At 49.1% G+C, this 24305-nt stretch overlaps 1 protein-coding gene across 1 annotated transcript in view; it reads right to left on the reverse strand.

Annotated features, from left to right (window-relative positions):
* Positions 1-17602, reverse strand: part of SMAD6 (SMAD family member 6) — a 149133-nt gene extending 131531 nt beyond the window's left edge. The window contains exon 1 of the mRNA XM_061158004.1: positions 17475-17602. The gene's annotated coding sequence lies outside the window, so the exon portion shown is untranslated. The remainder of the gene's footprint in view (positions 1-17474) is intronic.
* Between the last annotated feature and the right edge of the window lie 6703 nt (positions 17603-24305).

Below are 24305 nucleotides of genomic sequence, written 5' to 3' on the forward strand. Positions count from 1 at the left end.
CATGCATAGAAAAAAGGAGCTCCACTAAAAGGTAACTATGGATTTCCTCCCTCCCTTCCTTCTTCCTTTTCCTTCTTTCCTCTCTCTCTTTCTTTCTTCCTTTTTTTTGGCTTCTGTTTCCTTACACTTGTGGTAAAGTCTGTCTAAGGGGCAATAAAAAGACAAATAACTTTATAAGCAAATATGAACAATAATATTAAAAATATAGAGAGAGTTTGGATACCTCCCATAATAACTTTGTTGGGAAAGGAAATGGCAGCCCACTCTAGTATTCTTGCCTGGAGAATCCCACGGACAGAGAAGCCTGGCCGGCTAGAGTCCATAGCGTCACAAAGAGTTGGACATGACTGAGTGGCTGTCACTCACTCATAATAGCTTTTCTCCTTAAATGATTGTAACTAGCCTCCACCCTCTGGTTTTGTTTTGCTTTGTATAGTTCTCTTCATAAACCTCTCACATGCCCTTCGCTTTATAATTTTCAAAGAAAAGTCACATCCGCTACGTCAGTCCTCAGGGGCCAGTGATGACCACTAATGCATTGTGAAGATGAGGAAACTGAGGCCCCAGAAGGGCTGTGATTTGGCCCAAAGTCACCCTGCAAATGCGAGGCAGAGTGGGCTTCACCGCCTGCTTTTAGATCCCTCTGGCCTGGGGGTGCCCTTGGGGACGTGGGGTGCCAGGACCAGAGCTTTAGACGTCACAGGGCTGAGAGCAAAAGGCACTGGTGTGGACTCCTCTGGACTCAGTCAATCACTCGCTTGCTCTGAAGCTTTCTGCCTCAGTCTCCCCACCTGCAGAAGCACAAGCCTGGCCTTCTCCCTGTCCACCCCTCATCCTAAGGTGGATAGAGGGCCCCTCCTGGCGTATAGTCCAGGCCTGAGCCACATTCTAGTCTCTGTCCCTTGTCTCGGGCCTGGCTTTAGAGCCATTCTCCCTCTCCTCTCCTGGTGCCCGTGCCCTCCCCAGGGCCCCAGCTCCTTTGTGGATGTGCTCAGACAGTGCCCTGACTGGATGGAAAGGTGGGGTGGGGAGTGACCCAGCACTGGCCCGGGCTCCAGGAGCCTTGGGTTGTGGCTCCCCCGTCCTGGCTCATGGTGTGACCCAGGGCTGCTAACCAGTTCCCTTCTCTGGGCCTCAGCTGCCTCCTCTGTAACAGAGAGGGTGAGAGGCGCACCTCCACAGTCCTGGGGAGTGAGCACTAGCTGAGCAGAGAGCTGGATTCACAGAGAGTCAAGCCAAGTCCCGGCAGCAGCAAGGCTGCAGCGTGGACACAGAGTCGGGTCTGGGCAGATCACCACCCGGGGCCTGGAAAAGAGCTCTCACTCCGCACTTGGACGCTTGCTCCGCTGAGCAGCAGGTGACTGTACCACTCCACTTCTCTGGGCCTCGGGTTTCTTCTGTGTGAAATGGGAAGTCTCTGAGAGGGCCCTAAAAGGCCAGTTTTTATAAAACAACCACCACAAGAACAACAGTTTCTCTGGCTCTGCCTCTGGTCTGGGGGATGGAAAGCTGAGCCAAGAATAACAGTGGGCTTACGTGGGCTTGAATCGCTGTTCCCCCAAACCTTGCTAAAGGCTGGGTGCTTTTGGTGAACAAGATCTACAGAGGGCAGGTTCCCAGGAGGGAGGGGCAGGCCCATGTGGGAGCCTAGAGCACCTGGCCCCAGGCCAGTTTGGCCCCTAGGGGCCCGGGGCTGCCCGCTGGCTCCGCCGACTGAGCGATGTGGCCATAGAATAATAAGGGTGGCATTAACAACCACCACTTATGAATCACTCACCTTGTGCCAGGAATGTTAAGTGCTTTATTTGAATTAACTCATTTAAACTTCGGGCAGCCCTGTCAGGGAGGTTCTATTATTATCCCCTGGTTTGCCAATGAGGAAACCTAGGCACAGGGAGGTCAAGGCACACACCCAAGGTGAGGCAGACAGCAAGGACAGAGCTGGGATTTGAACCCAGGTGACCTGGAGCCAGCGTTAACTCTTTAACCACTGCTGTGCTGGCCCCCAGGAGAATGGGCCAGGATCATGGGGCCCTTGACCCCTGTCCCAGCTGATAAGCCTTTCTGCTGCTCCTCTCCCTGTGAGTATGAGGCACTCCCAGCCCCCGACCGGCACACAACAGACCGGGGGATACATTAATAATACAAGGTCAGGGACTCCCTGCTGGTCCAGTTGTTAGGACTCTGCACATTCACTGCCATGGCCTGAGTTCAATCCCTGGTTAGGGAACTAAGATCTCAGAAGCTGTGTGGTATGCCCCCTCCCCGCCCCTCCCTGAAAAGAACAAGTTCAGCATCTCAGTGTTAACCCCCACAAGAGGCCCCGCAGCGTGGAGTGCCATCTGTCTCCTCTCTACCCCTCTATGTGAAAGTGAAAAGTCAAAGTGAGACTCGTTCAGTCGTGTCCGACTCTGTGCGACCCCATGGACTATACAGTCTATGGAATTCTCCAGGCCAGAACACTGGAGTGGGTAGCCTTTCCCATCTCCAGGGGATCTTCCCAACCCAGGGATCAAACCCAGGTCTCCCACACTGCAGGCAGATTCTTTACCAGCTGAGCCACAAGGGAAGCTCAAGAATACTGGAGTGGGTAGCCTCTTCCTTCTGCAGGGAATCTTCCCAACCCAGGAATCAAATTGGGGTCTCCTGCATTGCAGACAGATTCTTTACCAACTGAGCTGTCAGGGGCTGCTGAATTAGGCAGTTGCCACGACATATGATGCAAAGAGCATACATCATGTGGCCCTACTTATGTGAAATCGAATAAATGCCCACTTAGAACAGGAAGGATGCTCCCGGAGGATGGCCACCATGGCCTCCTCTGGGTGGTAGAGTTTGTAGTTTTCTCCTTAGACTTTTCTAAACTTATTACAAACCTTTGTACCATTTCTTCAAAAGGGTTTTAAAAAAATTTTATAAAGCATCTTAGAGACAAAGCCGGGTTGGAATCCAGGTCTGTGGGGCTCCAAACCTTTACTTTTCTGCCCTTTTCAGTCACATCTCACTGACCTGCTGCTGGGAGGGCCTGAGCAGGGCACACCTTCGGGCTGAGGCTGGTGTGCCCAGGGAAGCGACAGCTTCCGACATCACCAAGGCAAGGGTCAGCCGCCCTCCAGGCTGCCTTTCTTTGGGGGAAGGCAGTAGCTTACACATTCAACCTAAGCAGAATAATGTGAGATACACTGAGATTATTTAGGCCATCAGCCCCTCTCTGATGCCTTAAATCCCACCACTGACACTTACTAGTAATAAATAATAACAATAATAATTGGTGAAGGGACTACTGGTGGCTTCTTCTCCTTATCTCTATATACTAATATTTTGACCATGATCATATATTGCTTTACAGAAAGAAACTAGTTTTCAAAATTATAAAATTTACAGAATTCCAAGTTTTCATTCTTACCCTGGGACATAAAGAATTTCTTTCTATAGCTAAATGCTATACACACTATTTATGTGTGTGTTAGTTGTTCAGTCATGTCCGACTCTTTGCAATCCCATGGACTGTAGCCTGCCAGACTCCTCTGTCTGTGGAATTCTCCAGGCCAGAATACTGGAGTGGGTTGCCATTCCCTTCTCCAGGGAATCTTCCTGACCCAGGGATGGAACCCAAGTCTCCCACACTGCAGGCAGATTCTTAACCATCTGAGCCACCAGGGAAGCCCACACACTATAGTCTTCATGATATCCTTGCAAGAAAGATGTCTCAATTTTGGACTTGAGAAGCTAAGACTCTGAGAGGCAATAAGGCTAAGTGACTCGCCCGAGGTTACACAGCCGAGAGGTCACCAGCCTAGATTCAAACTCAGGCCTGTCTGCCTCCCAAAGCAGCAGCTCTGTTCCTCTTTGCTTTCATATCACATCATTCATCACTGCTTTTTGAGAAAGCCTTGCCCCTCCTCCCTGACTTCCCTTCCAACCTGTGAATCCATCTCCCCCACCCCCCAGCCCCAACCAATCACCATGAGAGGAACTGGTTAGCAACCGTTTACTAGGATCCTGCAAAATATTTGGGTCCAGCTACCCACATTCATGCTGTAATTAGAAACACAGTTCCATGGCTCAATGATGCCTGCACTGGACCTAGGGCTAGCATCACATTCCCCAGTGCCTGCCAGGAATGCCCACCATGTAATTTCTGCCCTGTTGATGAAAGTTGTTCTTTGTCCTTCCCAAACCACACAAAAACCCCTTGAAAGGGGGCAAGGGTCCAGAGTTCAAGGCCAGCCTCCTGCAAATGGGAGGGATAGGCCTCTGGGAAAGAGGCAGGGCTGGTGGCCCAGGACTGGGCTCGGAACCTGGAACAGAGTACATGGGAGCAGAGCTGGCACCCACACCTTCCCTCAGCTGGAAGCAGAGAGGGCAAGGGAGGCCAAGGCCACACACCCTTCAAGACCAGGTGCAGGCCCAGCTCTCCTGACCCCAGGACTGGCCCTCTGTCCCACCCCGCCTTACAGGCAGGACTGGTGGGGATGCAGTCTTGGAGCCGGCTCTGCCACTCCCCTGCCCTGGGATCAAGAACAAACCTTCACCAGCTGGGCCTCGGCCTGCTCATCCGATGAATGAGCACCAGGTGCCCACCTCCCATGGGTCAATGAGGACTGAGAGTGTGTACCTCATAGATACAGTCCAGACCTGGTACCTAACACATCCATTTACAGAGAAGGGAACTTATATTTCATATGCTGAAGAACTGTGTGATTATTTTACCGAAAGAATGCATTTTGAGAGATTGGTGGTGTTCAGTCACCAAGTCATGCCTGACTCTTTGCAATCCCATGGACTGCAACACACCAGGCTTCCCTGTCCTTCACTATCTTCTGGAGTTTGCTCAAATTCATGTCCATCGAGTCGATGATGCCATCCCACAATCTCATTCTCTGCCCCTTCTCTCACCCTCAATATTTGTATAATTTTAAAACACTAAAAATTTATCCTTTAATATCCCAGAGTGAGTCTGCAGCAGACCAACTCCTGGACCCCAGGCCTGGCTCTCTACACTCCCCCAGACCTCCCACCACAGGCTGACCCCTGGGGAAATGCCTCCACTGGCCCCCCACCCTGGGCCAGTGCTGTCCCCGGCAAAGGGCTGGGGGCCACTTTTCCAGCAATGAGCCCAGCTCCACAGGGTGGGACATAGTGGCAACAGCTGATAAGCTGCCCTGTTTAGCTCTGTCTACGGCTGGCCTGGGAGAAGGCCCAGGCAGCAGACATTTGGCTGTGCCCTCTTCCCCTTCCTGGGCCGGCTTGGTGCCCCTGGGACTGGGACAGCCCTTGTCAGAGGGTCCTGCAGTCACTGTCTGCAGGCCCCCAGCTGAAATGAGCTGGGCGTGGGGGAGGGGTGAGCACAGGCATGCGTGGTTGTTGATTTAGATTATTTTATCTTTTGCTGTAGGTATTACATTCTCACAGTTCAAAATCTCCATAGGATTTCTAACCCTCTTCTCCAGCGCCCCCTCCCCCAGTGCTCTCCCTAAAAGACAACCGTTGTATATAAGCAAATATATGCATGTACATCTCTGCCACACTGCCCCTCACAGCCTCCCTGAGCAGCCACATGGGGGCCGCACCCTCACTGCCAGCCAGCTCTGCCCACATGCCTTTGTCTGCTCGGCGCACTCCTCCACTCCCCTCTCCCACACCCCTCCTTCACTCAGCTCATCTTCTCTCATCCTCCAGGTCTCAGCTTAAATGCCCTCCTCCTTCTGGAAGCCCTTCCTGATCCCAAGTTTCACTCATCCCCAACTCAGTGCTTTCATGACCCCCAAACTTCTCTGCCAGACAACCTGGGATGGCCTCTTAATTATCTGCATCCCTACTAGATCGTAGGGTGGCCCACCAGTCCAGCTCGCCATGGACTTTCCCTGTCTAGGCACTGATAAGCCCACATCCCAGGAAAGGGCTCCAGCAAAAAGGACAGCTGGTCACCCTAGTAGATGCTGGGTTCCGTAAGGGCCTGGAAAAGCTCTGCCTTATTCATCCCCGTCTCCCCAGCACCCAGAGGCTCCATAAGGATTTGTGGCATTATAAAAACAATAGCCCACTTACGTAGCAACTACTCTGTGCTGGGCACTGTTCTGAGCGCCTTACACATATAAACTCATTTACTCTCATAACCACCCAAGGAAGCCAACAAAGGTTCCAGGAGGTTAAGACACTTGCCCCAGGTCACAGGGCAAGTGAGGGGCGGAGCCAGAGATTCGAGGGTCTTTACCCAGGCCACTCTGGGTGCACGCTATTCTTGGGTCTCTGAGCCTGACATGTACAGGCTCCTGCAGAGGGGGAGCTACGCAGGAAGAAACCCCAGCTCCCCAGTCCTGTGGTGGGTAGCACTGCCGGGGACACAAACTAGCGGGACCTGAGGAGAGGCCTCACTTTAGGCTTGCACTGCGGGAGCAGGGTCCTCCTGGGACCAGCACGCCCGGTACGCCAGAGCTTTGCTGCAAAGTTGAGAATTCACTCTGCTGCAGAAGAGGGGAAGGCTTGGAAAGGGAAAATTAGGGGAGCAATAATTATTGTTCTCATTTTGGAGGGGAGCTTACAGAGGGCTCATAACCTGGCTTCTGAAGGTCAAGGAGCTCTGCACAGCTGCCTCATTAACAAAGGACCCCCTTTTGCTTAAAAAAAAAAAAAAAAAAAAATGCCTTTCCTACACACACAGCCTTTTCTCCAACACGGACTCCTGGAGCCTCAGCCTGGCTCAGGGCCCTCCTCACTCTAGCTATGTACCTTTGGGCAGGTTCCTACGCCTCTCTGAGTCTCTTTCCTTATCTGTGAAGTGAGACTAATAGTAGCGCCTACCTCAGAGAATTGTTCGTGGATTAAATGAATTAATACACACAGAGTACTTAGGATAGTCATATGAAGTGAAAGTTGCTCAACTGTGTCTGAATCTTTGTGACCCCATGGACTCTACAGCCCATGGAATTCTCCAGGCCAGAATACTGGAGAGGGAAGACTTTCCCTTCTCCAGGGGATCTTCCCAACCCAGGCATCGAGCTCAGGTCCCCCATATTGCAGGCGGATTCTTTACTAACTGAGCCAAGGGAAGCCCAAGAATAGTCATAGGGACGGAGTATATACGGACTTCCCAAGTGGCACTAGTGGTAAAGAACTAGCCTGCAAATGTGAGAGACATAATAGACATGGGTTCAGTCCCTGGACCAGGAAGATCCCCTGGAGGAGGAAATGGCCACCCACTCCAGTAGGTGGGAGAATCCCATGCCGGGAGAATCCCATGGACAGAGTAACCTGGTGGGCTACAGTCCAGGGTCGCAAAGAGTCAGACACAACTGAAGCAACGTAGCATGCATGCAGAGTATATACAGAGTAAAGGCTGAGTAGATGTTGATTGATGGTATTATTCCAAGCTTATGGTGTCCTATCTTCCTAGAATGCCCTTCCCCACAACTGGGTGAAATACTCTTCAAGTCTTTCCTGCACCTGTGGCTTAAAACCTGCGGCTATGTGTCTGAGATCATGGGGTGCTCTGCACCTTAGAAGCTGTAGCCTCATCTATCATTCATGGTGAAAGGACAAAGAGAACACAATCAACCTGTAACCTAATCAATTAGAATAAAATGGCCATTGGGAACACAATGACAATGATTGTGGAGATCTGGCTAAGCAGCTTCTGTCAGGAGGTTGAGGTAGGGGGGCACCTGAGCAGAGTCCAGAACAGTGTGTGGTAATGAGAAGCATGGGGTCAAGGGATTGACTCAGTTTGGATCCCAGCTCCTGTGTAAACTTCCTGGGTGACTCTGGGCTCAAAGTCACCTGTTCCTCATCTGGAAAATGGGGGAACAAGCACCATCCTCAGAATGCTGTTAGGAAGACACATTTCATGATTCAAACAAAGGCCCATGAAACAACAGCTGTGAAACCTCATGCAGGGTGCCAGCCAGCTAAGCATCGTTGTCCTCATCTACAGATCTGCAGATAAGGAAATAGACCAATAAACCTAGCTCACATCATGCTTTAGAGCAAAGTACCTCGCCGGAAGCCTGGACAATGGTAGGGGTTACAGACATGGTACTTCCCTCTTCCCTGAAGAGAGCAGCAAAAGCCAGTCGATCTGTGCCTTGGGTCACTCCTTAGTTGCTTTAGGCAAGTCACTCAATTTAACTGGGCTAGAAAAAGGAAGGAAGGAGAAGGAAAGAAATAAGTGAGAAATAGGGAAATAGGGAGACAGAAAGAAAAGAAGGAAACGAAAGATGAAAAAGAAAGCAACATTATCGCCCCTAGCCAACCAATGTGGGCTACTGCAGACTGAGCAGACCAAGAGACATAGTGGCAGATGGCTGGGTGGGCAAACAGTTAGTGGTCATCCACTCTGTCTATGCTTACCAGAGCTTCCCCAGGTGAGAACCCAATTCCATGTCCTCCCCTGGATCTTCCCAACCTGCAAACCAGGAATAACAGTTCAAAATTTACTTGATGGAAATTTGCCACATTAAAATACAGGGGGAAAGACAAACAAAGTTGGAGGCCTCATACATCTTGCTTTCAAAACATATTACAAAGCTACAGCAACCAAAACAATATGGTAATGGCATACAGACGGATGTTTACACCAATAGAACAGAATAGGGAGCCCAGAAATAAACCCTTGTGCATGGTCAAATGATCTTCAACAAAGATGCCAAGACTACATAATGGGGAAAGGATAGTCTTTGCAACAGTTGGTGTTGGGGAAACTGGGTATCTACATGCAAAAGAATGAATTTAGATTCTTATCTTACACTATATACAAAAATCAACTCAAGATGGGTCAAACACCTAAATGTAACAGCTGAAACTATAAAACTTCTCATAGAAAATAGGGAAGGAACTTTAAAACATTGGAGTTGGCAATAATTTCTCAGATGTGACACCAAAAGCACAGGCAACCTAAGCGAAAAATAGACACATGGGAAGGTACCAAACTTTAAAATTTTCACACAGCAAAGGAAACAGTGAAAAGAATCAACAGAGTGAAAAGGCAACACACAGAATGGCAGAAAGTATTTGCAAATCATATGTCTAATAAGGGGTTAATATCCATAACAAATCAGTAGTAAATAAATAACCCAATTAAAAAATGGACAAAAGACTTGAATAGACTTTTCTCCAAAGAAGATATATAGATGGTCAACAAGCATATGAAAAGATGCTCAACATCACTAACCATCAGAGAAATGCAAATCAAAACACAATGAAATATCATCTCAGATCCATTAGGATGGTCACTATCAAAAAACAAACAGAAAGTAACAAGTGCTGACAAAGATGTGGAGAAATTGGAACTGTTGATGGGAATGTAAAATGATATAGCTGCTGTGAAAAATAGTATGATATTTCCTCAAAAAAATTAAAAATAGAATTAGCACATGCATGCGTGTGTACTCAGTCACTTCAGTCATGTCCAACTCTTTGCGTCCCTATGGACTGTAGCCTGCCAGGCTCCTCTGTCCCTGGGATTCTCCAGGCAAGAATACTGGAGTGGATGATCCAGCAATTCTACTTTTGGTATATGCCTTAGTCTACTTGGGCTGCTATAACAAAATATCATGGCCTGGGTGGCTCATAAACCACAGAAAATTGTTCCTCATAGTGCTGGAGGCTGGGGATCAAAGATCAACCTATCAGCATGGTCAGGTTCTGGTGAGAGCCCTCCTCTGGGTTGCAGAGCGCTGATTTCTCACTGTGTCCTCACACAGCAGTGAGCTAGGGAGCTCTCTGTCCCCTTCTTGTAAGGATAAGGGCACTAATCCTATTCATGAGGGCTCCACCCTCATGGCCTAATTACCACCCGAAGGCTCCATCTCCAAACACCATAACATTAGGATTAGAATTTCAACATAGGAGTTTGGAAGTATAGGGACATTCAGCCCATAGCAGTATATATCAAAAGAATTGAAAACAGGATCTTGAAAAAATATTTGCATATCTGTGTTGATTGTAGCATTATTCACCATACTGAAGAGGTGAAAGCAGCTTAAATTTCCTTTGAAGAACTAAACAAAATGTAGCATAAATACACAAAGGAATGTTATTTAGCCTTTAAAAAAAGAAAGAAATCTTGTCATAAGTTACAACATGGACAAACCCCAAGGATATTATGCTAAGTGAAGTAAGTCAGCCACAAAAAGACAAATATTACATGATTCCATTTATATGAGGTTTCTAAAGTAGTCAAATTCATAGAGAAAGAAAGTATTGATAGAAGGTGGTTTCCACGGGCTGAGGGGAGGGGGAGATGGGAATATGTTCAGTTGGTATAGAGCCTCTGTTATGCAAGATGAAAAAGTTCTGGAGATCTGTTTTAAGATAGTTAACACTACTGCACTATACACTTAAAAATGGTTAAGATGGTAATTTTATGTTATGCATCACTTACCACAATAAAAAAAAAAATAAAAGGCACAAATCTAAAAAAAAAAAACTAGTTGTGGGGTTGGGTCCCATCATCTGAACCCAAATTCTGGTGTTTGTCCACATTTTCTCCTTGCAATCACAGTACAAAAATACAACAGTGTATTTCAGGAGTAAAGATACCCCACTGCTTTATCCTTGCAAAAGCAATAATGCACAGTGTAAAAAAATGCAAACAAGAGACGTGCAAAAATAAAACCCCCTTCAGCACACCCCACTTCAAGAGTCAGCCAGGTCCTCCCAGCCCTTCTTCTGCACACTCACAGACACAGGCTGTTCCTTCTCACAAAAACTCAACCAGGGATCATATTGCCTTGCAAACTCTTGTTTTGTCGTGTGTGATCAAATCTGTTTGTGATTTTCCCAAACTCCAACAACACATGCTGCTGCAGCGGGCCAGAGGTCAGAGAGAGATGGGGACCTGAGAACACCCCCTCTCTCCTCCCACCACCAAGAAACCCAGAACAGGCTGGCAGGAGCCTCTCCACAGGCTCACATGCAGGGAAGGAAGGGTTCATAAATCTCACATTCAGAATTTCTACAAATGAAACAGAAAATGTCAAACTACACAAATGGGCAAACAGATTGGTGGTTCCCAGAGGCAGAGGGTGGGAGAAATGGGTGAAGGTGATCAAATGTGTAAACTTCTAGTTATACAAATGTATAAATGTATCAAATGTGTAAACTTCTAGTTATGAGCTCTGGGAATATACAGCATGGTGACTGTAGTTAACAAAGATGTTTGGAAATATTCAAGGAGTACTTTCTTAAAAGTTCTCATCATGAGAAAAAAATGTTAGGTGATGGATGTTAACTAAATGTATTGTGGTGATTATATATATATGTATTGTTGTTGTTGTTTTGCTAAGTTGTGTCCAACTCTTTGCGATCCCACGGACTGTAGCTCGCCAGACTCCTCTGTCTATGGGGTTTCCCAGTCAAGAATACTGGAGTGGGTGGCCATTTCCTACTCTAGGGGATCTTTCTGACCCAGGGATTAAAACCATATCTCTTGCATCTCCTGCATTGGCAGGCAGACTCTTTATCATTAGCACAACCTGGAAAGCCCAATATTGGGCTTCCCTGGTAGCTCAGCTGGTAAAGAAGCTGCCTGCAATGCAGAAGACCCTGGTTGGCTCCCTGGGTTGGAAAGAACCTCTGGAGAAGGGATAGGCTACCCACTCCAGTATTCTTGGGCTTCCCTGGTGGCTCAGCTGGTAAAAAATCCGCCTGCAATGCGGGAGACCTGCGTTTGATCCCTGGGATGGGACGATCCCCTGGAGAAGGGAAAGGCTACCCATTTCAGTATTCTGGCCTGGGTCACAAAGAGTTGGACACAATTGACCGACTTTCACTTTCATTCATTATATTGTACCCCTTAAACGTGTATAATATTATATCTCAATAAAACTGGAAAAAAAGAAAACTGGACAAAACTTCTTTCCCCTTTCAGTATACCTACCCACTTTTCTTTAGGTTCAAGCAAACATAACCAACATTTATCCCAGTGAAGTCTTGGAGGGTTACTCTATCTCTCTCTCTCATACACACCACACACACACTTTCTTTAAACACAAAATGGGATCATACTTTACACACCACTACACAATTGCCTTTTTATACCTAATAGAACAGACAACCCTGCAAGTCACCGCACACAGATTCAACAAGCTCCTTCTTAAAAGTCTACTGTATCCATTGGCCTGGATGTAACCAAATTCATCCACCCATGCCCTAAGAGGTAGACACTGGGATTGTCACTATGAAGAACACCACAGTTAAAAAAAAAAACAAAACCAGTTATTTTTTATGGATAGTCCTGAAAGTGGGATTGATGGGGCAAAGGGCATGCCCATTTCTATTTTAATAGTTAGTGCCTAGTGAAAAATGGTATTTTGTTTATGGTTTTATTTGCATTTCCCCAGCAAATGGGGAGGAGGTCTGCCTTTCTTGTGATTTCATTTCCTCTTCTGTGAAGTGATTTCATCCATTTTTCTATTGTTTGACTTTTCCCAATTAGTTTGTAGGAATTCTGCCTGAAGGGTCTTGAGGGGTATGAGGAAAATGAAGATTTTATCTATCTGTATGTAACAAACACTTCTCATCTACGATTGTCTCTAGACTTGTTTGCAGAGCCTCTGACCAAGGAGACATTTAAATACCTGACATGTTCTAATCTGTCTTTTCCTTTATGGTCCTGGTTTCCTGGCTTTCTTGAGAAGATCCTCCTTACTCTCAATATTGTATAAGACTTTCTCTAAACTTATATTTTTACTTCTAATTTTTCATATTTCAGTCACCTATCCAGACAGAGGCAAGTCTTATTTTTAATTATCATGTGCATCATTCCTCATTAGTTTATGTTGATTATCTCACTCTTTTTAAATGCTGCATCATATTCCACAAAGGATATAATGACATTTAACTTGGAGTGTTTGGGGGTACTGAAGTTAGTTCTAAATACTATTTAATAATAATAATAGCCACCCATTACTGAGTGCTTATTATATGCCAGGCACAGACCTAAACACATCCCACATACTACCTCATTTAATCCTCACAACAGTTACATGGTAAATTCTATAATCATTTTTTAATAAACGAGGGAGTACATCTTGTCAAGATTACACAGCTAGGAAGTAAGTGGTGCTAGGATTCTAGCCCAATCCAAGTTTGAAGGACTCAAAAATCCCAAGCTCTTAACGCACCCTATGCACTTTCTCTAGTATTTACAAATGTGACTTGAAATACTCCATATTTTCATTTCTGTAAGGATGAAGAAAGGAGGGAAATAAACACGTCTTACGTTCTTCCTCTGCCCTCAGACGCTGTACTAGATGCTTTCACAGACTGTCTCCTGGAATTCCTTCGAAAGTCCTCTGAGTGGTGAGGTTATCCACTTCCCAGAAACAAAAAGGGAACTTCAGTGAGGTTAAGACACTTATTTGAGGTTTGTTGATGGGTTCACGGTGAGACCCTGGTGGGTATGAACCCCGTTCCATGCAATTTGTGTATTCCAACTTTTCACTCAGAAAGATACTTTCATTAGCTTTACAAATAACACATGATTGGACCCACAGTTTTCTGCTTTTGTCTTTTTCTTTCACTGCTGTTGAACTATTTCCTTGGGATACATTCCCAGAGTGAGATTACTGAGTCAAAGTGTATGAATACTTTTATGGCTTTCTGTCTATACTGCCAAATTGCTATTACAAAGGGCTGCACCCATGCTTTCTGCCACCAGCACTACGGGAAGCTTTATGGCCTACAGATTCCAGTACTTAGGTGGGGAAACTTCGCTTCCAAGGGGTGTCACACTTAACACAGTAAGCCCTGAGCAGAAGCTGTTTAGAGCCATCCATGAATAAGCACTCTCTCCCACCCCGCCCCTGCCCAGCCCTGATGTATAGTGGGTTTAGGGATTGACTGCTTTTGTTTTGTTTTGCATAACTTTGCCTCTCTTATGAAATCCTTTAAAACGTGACTAAAATGGGATTAACCGTGGTCAGGCTTGCCTTTTAAGAAAAGGACAAATCTGACAAACACCTTTTTCTGATGCAGTGCCCCTTGGGGAAAGCGCTCCTGCAGCCTGGCCCCGGAAGGGGCAGCTCTGAGAGGGACATCGGGGAGGGGGCCCCCCTGGGAGCGGGCATCTGGGTGGGTGGGTGGCTGTCCGGGAGGGGAGGGGGCCGCCCGGGGAGCGGCAGGGGCGGGGGTCAGACTCGGCCCCAGCTCGCTGGCGAGGGCAGCCGATGATAAGGCGGGAGCAGCCCGTCGCCACGGCGGCCCCGGCCTGGCGGGAAGGCGGGAAGGGGCCCGGCCGGGCGAGAGCAGATAACGCCCGGCGCTCGGGCCGCCGAGACTCGGAGACGCCGTGGCCGCGGGAGATAGAGGCGCCCGAGCTCGGGCGCGGCTCCCGGCTCCCAGTTCCCAGCTCCCCAGTTCCCAGCTCCCGGCCGCCCCACACCGCTCCCCCCACACTCACGCCAGCCGGGGCAGGTCCGGGGGCGGTGGGCGCGCCCACGGCCCTGAGGGTCTCCGGACGCCCGACGTCTGGGACCGCCCCGCGTCCTCAGCGCGCTCATGGCACCGGGCCGCCCCCCAGTCCCCATCAGCGTTGGGGCCCTGGACCCCGTCCAGGTCGGCCCCGGTGACCCCCAGACAAAACGTCTCCCCATTCCCTCCTCTGTCTGTTCCCTCCTCTGTTAAAGGAGGGCACTGAGGAATCGTCATTAAAGTCTCAACACAGGGCGTGTGGCAGGCTCTCTGCAGTGTCCAAGGACTTCTCTGTTACCCAGCTTGGCTCTCCAAGAGCTCCAGAGGAGACTGCTTGCTTATGGTGACACGGCCTGCTTCTCACAGACGGGGGTCAAGGAACTGGCCCTGAGCATCCCCACAGGTTTGGGGACCCAGAGAGCCACTCTTCCTTAACCCACAAAGAGGGGCCTTTCCCCTCTGGAGGCTGACAAGGAAATCTCCAACAGTGGCATTTGCATTCTGCCTTTTCAAATTCCTCAGATTCCCCACATAAAACTCAGTTGGCTGCCAGACAGCCAGGGAGGAGGAGGGCTGGGAGAGGCTGCTTAGGGGCAGCCAGGAGCCATAAATTGGCCCCGGCTCTCCAGCAGAGAAACAACCCTGGGGGTGGGTGGAAATTCACACACACAGGGAACCTCCCTTTAATCACCCCACTGCCAAAATTAAACGTCTCCTGACAGCAGCAAGCCGGTCCGGACTTCTCTGCCTGGCGTTCAAGGCCCTGCCCATTCTGACACTGACCCCTCCTGAACCTGCCAGGCCTGCACGGCACCCCTTCCACCGTATACAGTTTGCCTGTCACACCGTCTCACCCTTTGGCTCCTTGGCAATCCTAAAGCCTTCCGCTTTCTTCCCCACTCACCCCGAATAAGTATTCACGTCTTCTCAGTGACTTCCTAAAGGATTTTCAAGGGTTTGGTCTTTACTTTTGTTTTGTTTCGTTCTTTGCATTGTTGTTGTTCAGTGGCGCAGCCGTGTCTGCCTCTTGGCAACCCCTGGACTGCAGCACGCCAGGCTTCCCTCATCCTTCACAGTCTTCCAGTCTTCTTGTTAAATGACCTTAAGAACCATGCCCTGAAGTAAGATTGGACTCCTCTGTATTACAGCCACCACTGACTGCATGCCGACTATATGCCAGGCCATTTCGTATAGTACCAAATCCTGTCAACAACCCCAGTGGATAAGAGATACTCTCCCATTTTACAGATGAGGAAAACTGAGCTTGGCAAGGTCCAGGATCACGGAGCCAGGAACACTGGTTCGGCCTAAACTTCAGATTCAGGCAGAATGTGAGTAAAAGGCAACTGACCAGGAGACCTTGGTTCTTCTAGGCGTTTTGTTACTAACTCAGCTCTTGGGCAAGTCCCTTTCTTTCTCTGGGCCTCAGTCTACTGGATTACAATGGAGATGACAGCTCCTGCTTCCCCTGGGGCAGTTCAGGGGCTCTGCAAAGAGCCAGGCATGAGGCTGGGCCTGCAGGAACCCTTCCTCTGGGGGAAACTGCAGGTTATGGCACCCTGCTTTTCTCCCCTAGGAGAAAACACTGACTCATGGAAATTGAGTATTTGCACCCCCCCACCCCCCCACCCCACGTAGGCCTCTCCTGAAAGTCAGTGGTCCATTTCCTTCTGGCGCATGGGCAATACTGTCAGTCCAATGGAGCCCTCAGCTTCCATTCTTTGTTGCCTACCCCCAACTTCTGCCTGGTTCCTCTTCATCCCACTCACAGGCTCGCGGGACCCCTCTCTCCTCCGCCATTCAATCTTGTTGAAGAAAAAGCCACTCCATCAGTCTGTTACAGTTGCGTATGAATGAGGTCAAGTTAGTAGCATGTTCTTCCCAAAATATGCCTGTTATCAGCCTGGGATTCTGGCAGTTACTAATTTGGGGTAATACGTCCCTCCCTCTCTCCAGGCAGGAAGGCTGGTCCTGCCCAGTGCATCTGGAGTTCCATATTTTTATATTTTTATTGGTTTTTCCCCCTGCCCTCTCCACATCCTGAGCTGGGGGAGAGGGTTTATAGGAGCCCACTAATTAAGGGAGAACAGAAGTCTTGTTTCATAAATAAAAGTGTGTAGATACACTGTAGCAATAGAAATCCTGCAAGTTCCCTGTAGAGTGTTCAAAACTCAGCCCCCCGCCCCCCCCCCCCAACCAGTGAGGGTCTGGGCAGGTGAGCCCCCAGGGGCTTTTCCATGGAAGACCTTGGTGGGGGCAGGGGGTCCTCAGGAGAAGGGAGGTTCCTTGGGTTCTAAACTGAGCTCTTTTGCAGCCCGGCCTTCAGCTCATGGTGGCCCACTCTGTGCCCATTCCTGCCCCAGCTGTACCAGCCCTTCCCAACTCCGGGTCTCTCTGCTGGGTCTCTGGGCAGAGGGAAGAGAAGAGTTAATGCAAGCTGTCCCCTGAACCAGGGTTAGTGGACGCGGTTTTCAGTGTGGTCAGATGGGGTGGTAAGACCTTGGGCAAGTCCACTGTTGCTCTCTAGACTTTCCTCTGTCTGAAGACTGGAAGGTACAGGGGAAATGAGCCCTGAGGTCTCCCACTCTGAAGTCCCGCACTACAGTTTATAAAGGAAGCCGGTCTGGAAGCTGAAGGAAGATCCCAGAGCTCACTTGTAGGTGGCTGCAGGCTTAACCCTCAAATCTCTTCATATGTGGGCAGCTCTTCATCCTCATGATGACACGCAACAACCTCCACTATGATACCAATTTCAGGTGTGGGGATGGAGGCTCGGTGTTTGACCTGCCATCCAGACCCCATGAAGAAAGCCAGGCAGAAGGGACTTGCCCCTTCTGCAAATGTGGAAACTGAGGTCTAGAGAAATCCAGCAGCTGTTACAGTCCCAGGCCTTGCTCAACCAGGTAACAACCCCTGTGAAGCAGAGAGTGAGGGCCAAGTGACCGAGGAGACTTGCTTCCCTCCTGTTTCTCTGCAACCCGAAGCCAAAGGGAAGGCAGTGTGGTTGCTCTCACTCCCAAGGGGAGCAGTCCCATTAAAACCGCCCCTGGAGGAACACCTACCTCCTCTTCCCTGAGAGCGAAGTGGTCTCTGTGGAGACATCTGGTGGCCAAGCCTCATCACTGCAGAAGCTACAGAGCCTGGGAGGCGAAGGGCCTTCTGGTCCGATTTCCCAGTTTCCAGAGACAATCTGCAAGAGAGGTTTAAGCCTGGATCATAAGGTGACCGGAAGAATTCAGAGAAGCTGGTTTGACTGCTGGAGCAGCTTCCGCTCCACAGGAAGCGTTTCTTCCAAGAAACTGGAGAGCTGGGCTGCGTGCAGAAGCAGCTTGCATTCTTTCCCCACCCAGCACCCCGGAGATACCAGTGCCCATATCACAAGGGGAGACAGAAGCCTAGGAACCCAACCCTCGATCACAATCATGCAGCAAATAAGGATGAGGACAGGCCCCAGGATTAGTTCAGTGCTTACTGTGTACATCAAAGCCTGGCCTGCTGTGTGACCTTGGACAAATTATATACCGTCTCTGAGCCTGTTTCTTGTGCGCAGGTCAAATGACATAATAGATGCAAGTCGCTTTGCACAAAATAATGAGCTGCGCCTATCTTTACTGTTCTGATAGATATTTCCACCGTTACTTCTCCTCACCCTCTCCTTGGAAAGGGGTCCTTGTAGCCCCACTCACAGAGGACACAAGACCTGAACATCTTGCCCTGGAATACATTAGTAAGTGGTTGATCAGAATTCCAAACAATGGCTGTTTCAGGAAATGCACAGTGAAGTCATACGGGGCACAGAGGTGTGATGCTAGAAGCCTATTTTTACTATCTTTATATAATTTTTAAAGGTTATGCTCCATTTACAAAAGGCTGGCTATATTTGCCATGTTGTGCAATCTATCCTTGAGCCTGTCTTACACATAATATAGTTTGCACCTCCTATACCCCCACCCTATATTGTGCCCCCAACCCTGATAACCATTGGTTTGTTCTCCATATCTGTGAGTCTGCTTTTTTGCTATATTCATTCATTGTATTTTTCAGATTTCACATATCATATCATACAGTATTTGTCTTTCTCTGTCTGACTTATTTCACTTAGCATATTACCTTCTAGGTTCATCCATGTTACTGCAAATATAAAACTTTCATTCTTTTTATGGCTGAGTAGTATTTCATTGGATGTATGTACCACATCTTTTTTATCCATTACTCTGTTGATGGACACTTAGGTTGCTTCCATACCTTGGCTGTTGTAAATAATGCTGCTATGAACATTGGCCCCGTGGATAAGGACACAGCAACCCACTCCAGTATTCTTGCCTGGAGAATCCCATGGACTAAGGAGCCTACCGGGCTACCGGTCTATAGGGTCGCAAAGAGTTGGACACAACTGAAGAGACTTAGAATGAACAAAAAAATGAATACTGGAGTATATGTATCTTTTCAAATGAGTGCTTTTGTTTTCATCAGATATATATCCAAGAGTGAAATTGCTGGGTCATATAGTAGTTCTATTCTTAGTTTCTTTGAGAAACCTTATACTGTTTTCCATAATTGGAAGCCTATTTTTAGATGGTTCCAAAAAAGAAAATATAGGAGAAAAAGAATGATGAAGCAAAATGGGACAGAATATAAACAATTGATGAATCTGGCTACAATTTTACAGGAGTTCTCTGTTCTATTTTTTTGCAACTTTTTCATGAATTTGAAATTATAATCCCCCAAAAGGTTTTAAAGACCAGTTATTTCAAAATTCCACCTAGACTCATCTACCACCCTCCTGGGAAGCAGATGAAAGTTCCAGCCTGTCAGCGTTCCTTGCTTCTGACCGGTGGCCCCATGCCTGAGGCCTCGGGGGGGATAAGACTGCTGGTAACACCCCCTGCAATCCCTCCATAGGAAGTCAGAGGTGCCCCTGCCCAATGGCCAGCATCACCCCAGTCCCCCAAGCCTTCTCAGGGCCTCTCCTCGGCCTCTCTGTTTCCCAGCGCCCCCCCGCCCCCCCCGCACCTCGCTCCCGCCCAGGTCCCAGCCAGGCTGTGGTGTGAGGTCGAGGTGGGGTTTATTTATAAGTTCCCGCTGATTATGAATCACTGGAGGAACTGCCTGCAGACTGGAGACAAAAGTCTGGGGCCGCCTGGCCAGGAGGAAACACTCTTTACATTTGACTTTCCCCTTGGCACAGGCCACTCCGCGCCTGGCCTGGCCAGGATCTGCCAGCCCCTTCTGTTCTCAGAGGCAGAAGCGCATTTGCCGCCAAGTCTTGTCGGCCCGTCCGCCTTGCTGTGTAAACAGGACCTGGGGCTGGCGGCCCGGCCCCGCACTGGAAATGAGCCTGCCTTCCGCGGCCCGGCCACTTCCTCCTCACATCCGGAGACTCCTCAGAGTTCAGATGAGGGCCGGTGGGCAGGAGTGAGGAGAAGTTAGGGTTTTGCTCTGCTGGGGTCTTCATCAGCCTTGATGGAGGACCAGCGGACAAAGGGAGGAGCAGAGGACTCTTAGGCTGCCGTCAAAGCCCAATATAAATGCCCCTTCCTCTGGGAAACCACCTCACTCAGGGTCTGCAACCCCCCCCCCCCCCACCCCATCATAGTTTGTAGTTTTGTTACCTTTAATGAACACATATTCAGCACCTACTGTGGGGCTTCCCAGGTGGCTCAGTGGGTTAAGAATCCACTAGCAATGCAGGAGAGGCAAGAGATACAGGTTCTATCCCTGGGTTGGGAAAGCATGGCAACTTCTTCCAGTGCTCTTGCCTGGAGAATCCCATGGACAGAGGAGCCTGGTGGGCTACAGTCCACAGGATCGCAGAGTCAGACACAGCTGCAGTGACTGAGCATGCACGCACACGTACCAGGCTCTGTGCAAAGTGCCTGTTAGGGTTACATGGAGATATCCTATCCATATCATCATTACTTCTTTTGATTCTTAAGGGCAGACAGAGTTAATGTCTGCTTCATGATCCCCCTTATCCTACAAAGTGACTTGCATGGTTCCTGAACACAGCAGAAGCTCAAAAATTTTCATTGCATTGACCTAGATTAAACTGGGGCAGGCAAGCTAGGAGCCCAAGTTCCAACCCACTCCCCTTTTGGGTCCTCTGTCCCCATCCTGCCTTACCATTCTTGCCCTGGGAGCCATACTCCTTGGAGAAACTGGTTTCTCTTTATGAATATCTGAACCAGGTTTTATATCTGAGTAACTTATAATGTAAGGGATTTGATTTCAGAAAGTGCTAGAAACCCTCCTCCAAACCTCACTCAGAAACATCTTCCCCACTCCTCTGAGATGTTACCAACTTTGAGGCATTCTTCTCAGTTGGGCATACCTTCTCCACCTCCAGGGCTTTCCTGGTGGCTCAGACGGTAAAGCGTCTGCCTACAATGCGGGAGACCTGGGTTCAATCCCTGGGTTGGGAAGATCTCCTGGAGAAGGAAATGGCAACCCATTCCAGTACTCTTGCCTGGAAAATCCCATGGACGGAGAAGCCTGGTAGGCTACAGTCCACGGGGTCGCAAAGAGTCAGACACAACTGAGCGACTTCACTTTCACTTTCTCCACCTCCAGGTGAAAGAAGGGAGTTCCCTCTGGATGGTTGACCTTATATTCCTGTTTTACAGATGAGCAAACTGCAGCTCAGAGAAGCAGCTCAGGGCTGGTACAAAGGAGAGACAGGTTTTGAATTTTTGTTTTGTTTGGCTAGGCGGCATGTGGGATGCCCATTAGTTCCCCAATCAGGGATCAAACTCATGCCCCCTCCATGGGAAGCATGGAGTCTTAACCACTGGACCACCAGGAAATTCCCTAGAGATGGGTTTTAAGCTCAGCTATCTGCAGCTAACGCCTAGGATTGTTCACAAGGAATCGAATTGCCTCCCCTTTATCTGATGCCATCTTTCAGCAGAAGAAAAAGGGAAGGGATAAGTCCCCAGAGAGAGGGAAGAATGGAAGTCAACTTTAGAAGCTTACTGTGCCAGCCATTCCAGGTTATGCCCACTGCAATCTTCCAGTTACAACATTCATTAATAAACCTGTTCAACAGATGGCAAAACTGAGGCTTGGAGAGGCGTGATGGGCCCAAGGTCATCAAGCTAATGGTGGCAGCCAAGACCCTCGTCAGGCCCCCAGCACCTGTAGACAGTCCCAGGTTGGTGAGTTCCACAGAAAAGCCAGGTTATCAGCCCAAGCGAGGCTGTGAGAACTGCAGGCAGAGGTTTTTAGGGTTTTAGGGTAGATGGGATGAAGGCCTTTCTGGAGGTTGCAGAAGGGGGACAAACATCTGCAGGATTTTGTATTCTGGTGGCTTCTATTTCACTTGCCTCAAGGCTTTTGCAAGAGCTCTGCACAGCTGTAAAAAGAAAGACTTTCTCCTTTTCTCTGTTGAGGACCTTCCCCCTCCCTTGCCTGGCTCTGGAAGCTTCCACAGAGGAGTCAGGGTTACTAGTAGGGACTAAAATCCCACTTGCCTACTAACTCGGGGCCTCAAGTAAACCTGCCCAAGTGTCAGTTTCCTTACTTACTCATCTGCAAAATGGGGATAATATTAGCAATTCAGAGCCTCTGGGAAATGACTGAAGACATGAGATATCTTCATGAAGTGAAACGGGAGCAGAAAAGGTCATTATGGTGGCTTGTACTGGTCTCAGTATTTCATATGGAATGGTCCTTCCTCACCCTCCAAGAACATCAAATTCCCAAGGGAGGACGGGAGGGGACAGAGCCACAGTGTCCTGTTCTTCATCTGTACCTTCTCCTCTCATTCCTCCCCATCTGTCCCTGCCCATACATCGAGCAAACTGGGATGTACTGGATGTCATCAGTCAATTCTGGCTGATGACTCAGAGCGATTAGACCTGGAGGCAGAGGAAGGAGTTGGGCGTTTTCCAAGTCCTCTGTGGCCAGAGAATTCTGGGAGGTGAAACCCCTGAATGATAAAGTCTCCTAAAGCCACTTGCCTCAGCCAGTGAACGAGTTTTATTTTGTTTTGTTTTTTTCACACCCACTGTCCCAATTAAACTTCACAGCAATCCTACGTATTAATCTCCCTCAATTCCACTTGACAAATAAGAAAACCGAGGTTCAGAGAGCCCAAGCAACTTGCCCAAAGCCACTAGGCTAATGGATGGTTTCCAACTGAGGGTCCCAATTGAGAACAGGGGTTCAGGGGTACTAGTTTTGGAATCTGAGGGCTTGGTCCCCAGGAAAGAACCAGATCTGAATCCTGGCTGAAACCATCATGAACTGTGTGACCTGAAGCAAGGTCACTCACCTGAGGCTATATCTCTGTAAATGAGAATGATGGCCTATTCAGTGTTGGGCAAATAAATGAGATAATAGATGCAGACCCCGCCTCCAGGCAGTGCTCGGCTACCACTGGGGCCAAATCAATGTTCACCAGTCATCTTCCTGCTGCCCCCAAGGTTGACACACTTTCCAGGATCTTGCTCATCAATGATGACCTCAGAGTCCCAATCCAAAGAGCATGCAAGGAGATTGGCGCCCGTTCCAGGTACAGGGGGCCCAGCCGGAAAATGTGAGCCCACTGCCCTGGCTCCCAGGTCTCTGCGTGCCAGTGTCTGGCATGGTGCCTGCCGAGTGGGTGCTTGGTAAACACTGATGAATGAATGGACGTTGTTTGGATGCCGAGAGGTCGGTGCTGCCGCCCGTTTGCTGTTCCAGGGGACAATGGGACAGCCTCTTTGGACTGGGGGTGCTGTCCCGGAATGTCTGAGGGGTGAGGTCACTAGGCTCATGTGCACTGCTTACAGGAAGCATGCTAGCTCAAGCACGCCTGATGCCAGCCAGCAGACATTTCCTGGCTGGCAACAGTCCCCTCCCTCCTCCTCTTCCTCCTCCTGCCCACCTCAGGCCTGCGTGCCTGCAACCTGGACTTCTCTCCTTGCCTTGGGTCCCACCCTGGGATGGTCTGCTGGGGTTCTCACTGCCTTCCTCACCTCCTAAGGACCTGGGACCACCTTGTCCAGAGCAGTCAGAGAAGCCAGATGATGCACAAAGGCTTTAGAAGAAAAACACCCCAGCAGTCCCTCTGTGTGATTGGCACAGGGGAAACTGAGGCCCAGAGAGGTTATTGCAGTTTCCCAGGGTTGCACAGCAGTCCAGACTAGCGACTCCCACCAAGAGCTGGGGTCAGTTCCTGCTTCTCCAGTCTTTGGGCAAAGCCCTCCTCTAGGGCCCTTTTTTCCTGCTCTGAAAAATGAGTAACCTTCTGCCCCTTCCAGGCTCTTGACTAGAAGTATATCCCTTCTGTGTGACCTGCCAAAGCCCTTCATCCATTCTCTCCTGAGCTTTTCTTCAGTGACAGAGACTGGGGTTTTAGCTCAGGAAGGTTAATAATCCCTCGCTTGCATAAACAGTAGTTTTAAAAATCACTTTTCACACACAGTACTTCAGTTTTCCCTACATCCTATTTTACAGATGATGGGACTGAGGCCCAGAGGGGCCTTTCCCTGGAGCTGGCCAGTGGCAGAGCTGGGGTTCAAACCTGTGCCTGAGACAGGCTATGTCTGGTGCATCCTTCTTGCTCCCTTGGCCAGCCTCAGGGCCAGGCATGAATCAGGTGCCCAGGAAACCTGTTTGTGGGGCCTGACGTACTCATTTAAATGGGGCAGGGGGTGTCTCCTAGAGACCAGGCCACTCTTAAGGAATGGGTTGGGCCTTCAGATCCACAGCAAATCAGGAGGCACTTCTGTCCACCCCTGCAGCCTGGTGCTCACCAGAGCTGGGGAGTAATCCCCTCAGCTTCCCCATCTATAAAGAAGATCCCCATGTCTCAGGGAAGGTGTGAGGACTCCCTGGTGCTAAGCTGCCTCCCTCCACTGGCCCCAAGCAGGGGAAAAGACCAGGAGCTGGCCCTGAGTCACTGAGGCAGG

This window comes from Dama dama, chromosome 12, assembly GCF_033118175.1.
Source record: "Dama dama isolate Ldn47 chromosome 12, ASM3311817v1, whole genome shotgun sequence".
In the NCBI taxonomy this organism is placed as follows: Eukaryota; Metazoa; Chordata; class Mammalia; order Artiodactyla; family Cervidae; genus Dama; species Dama dama.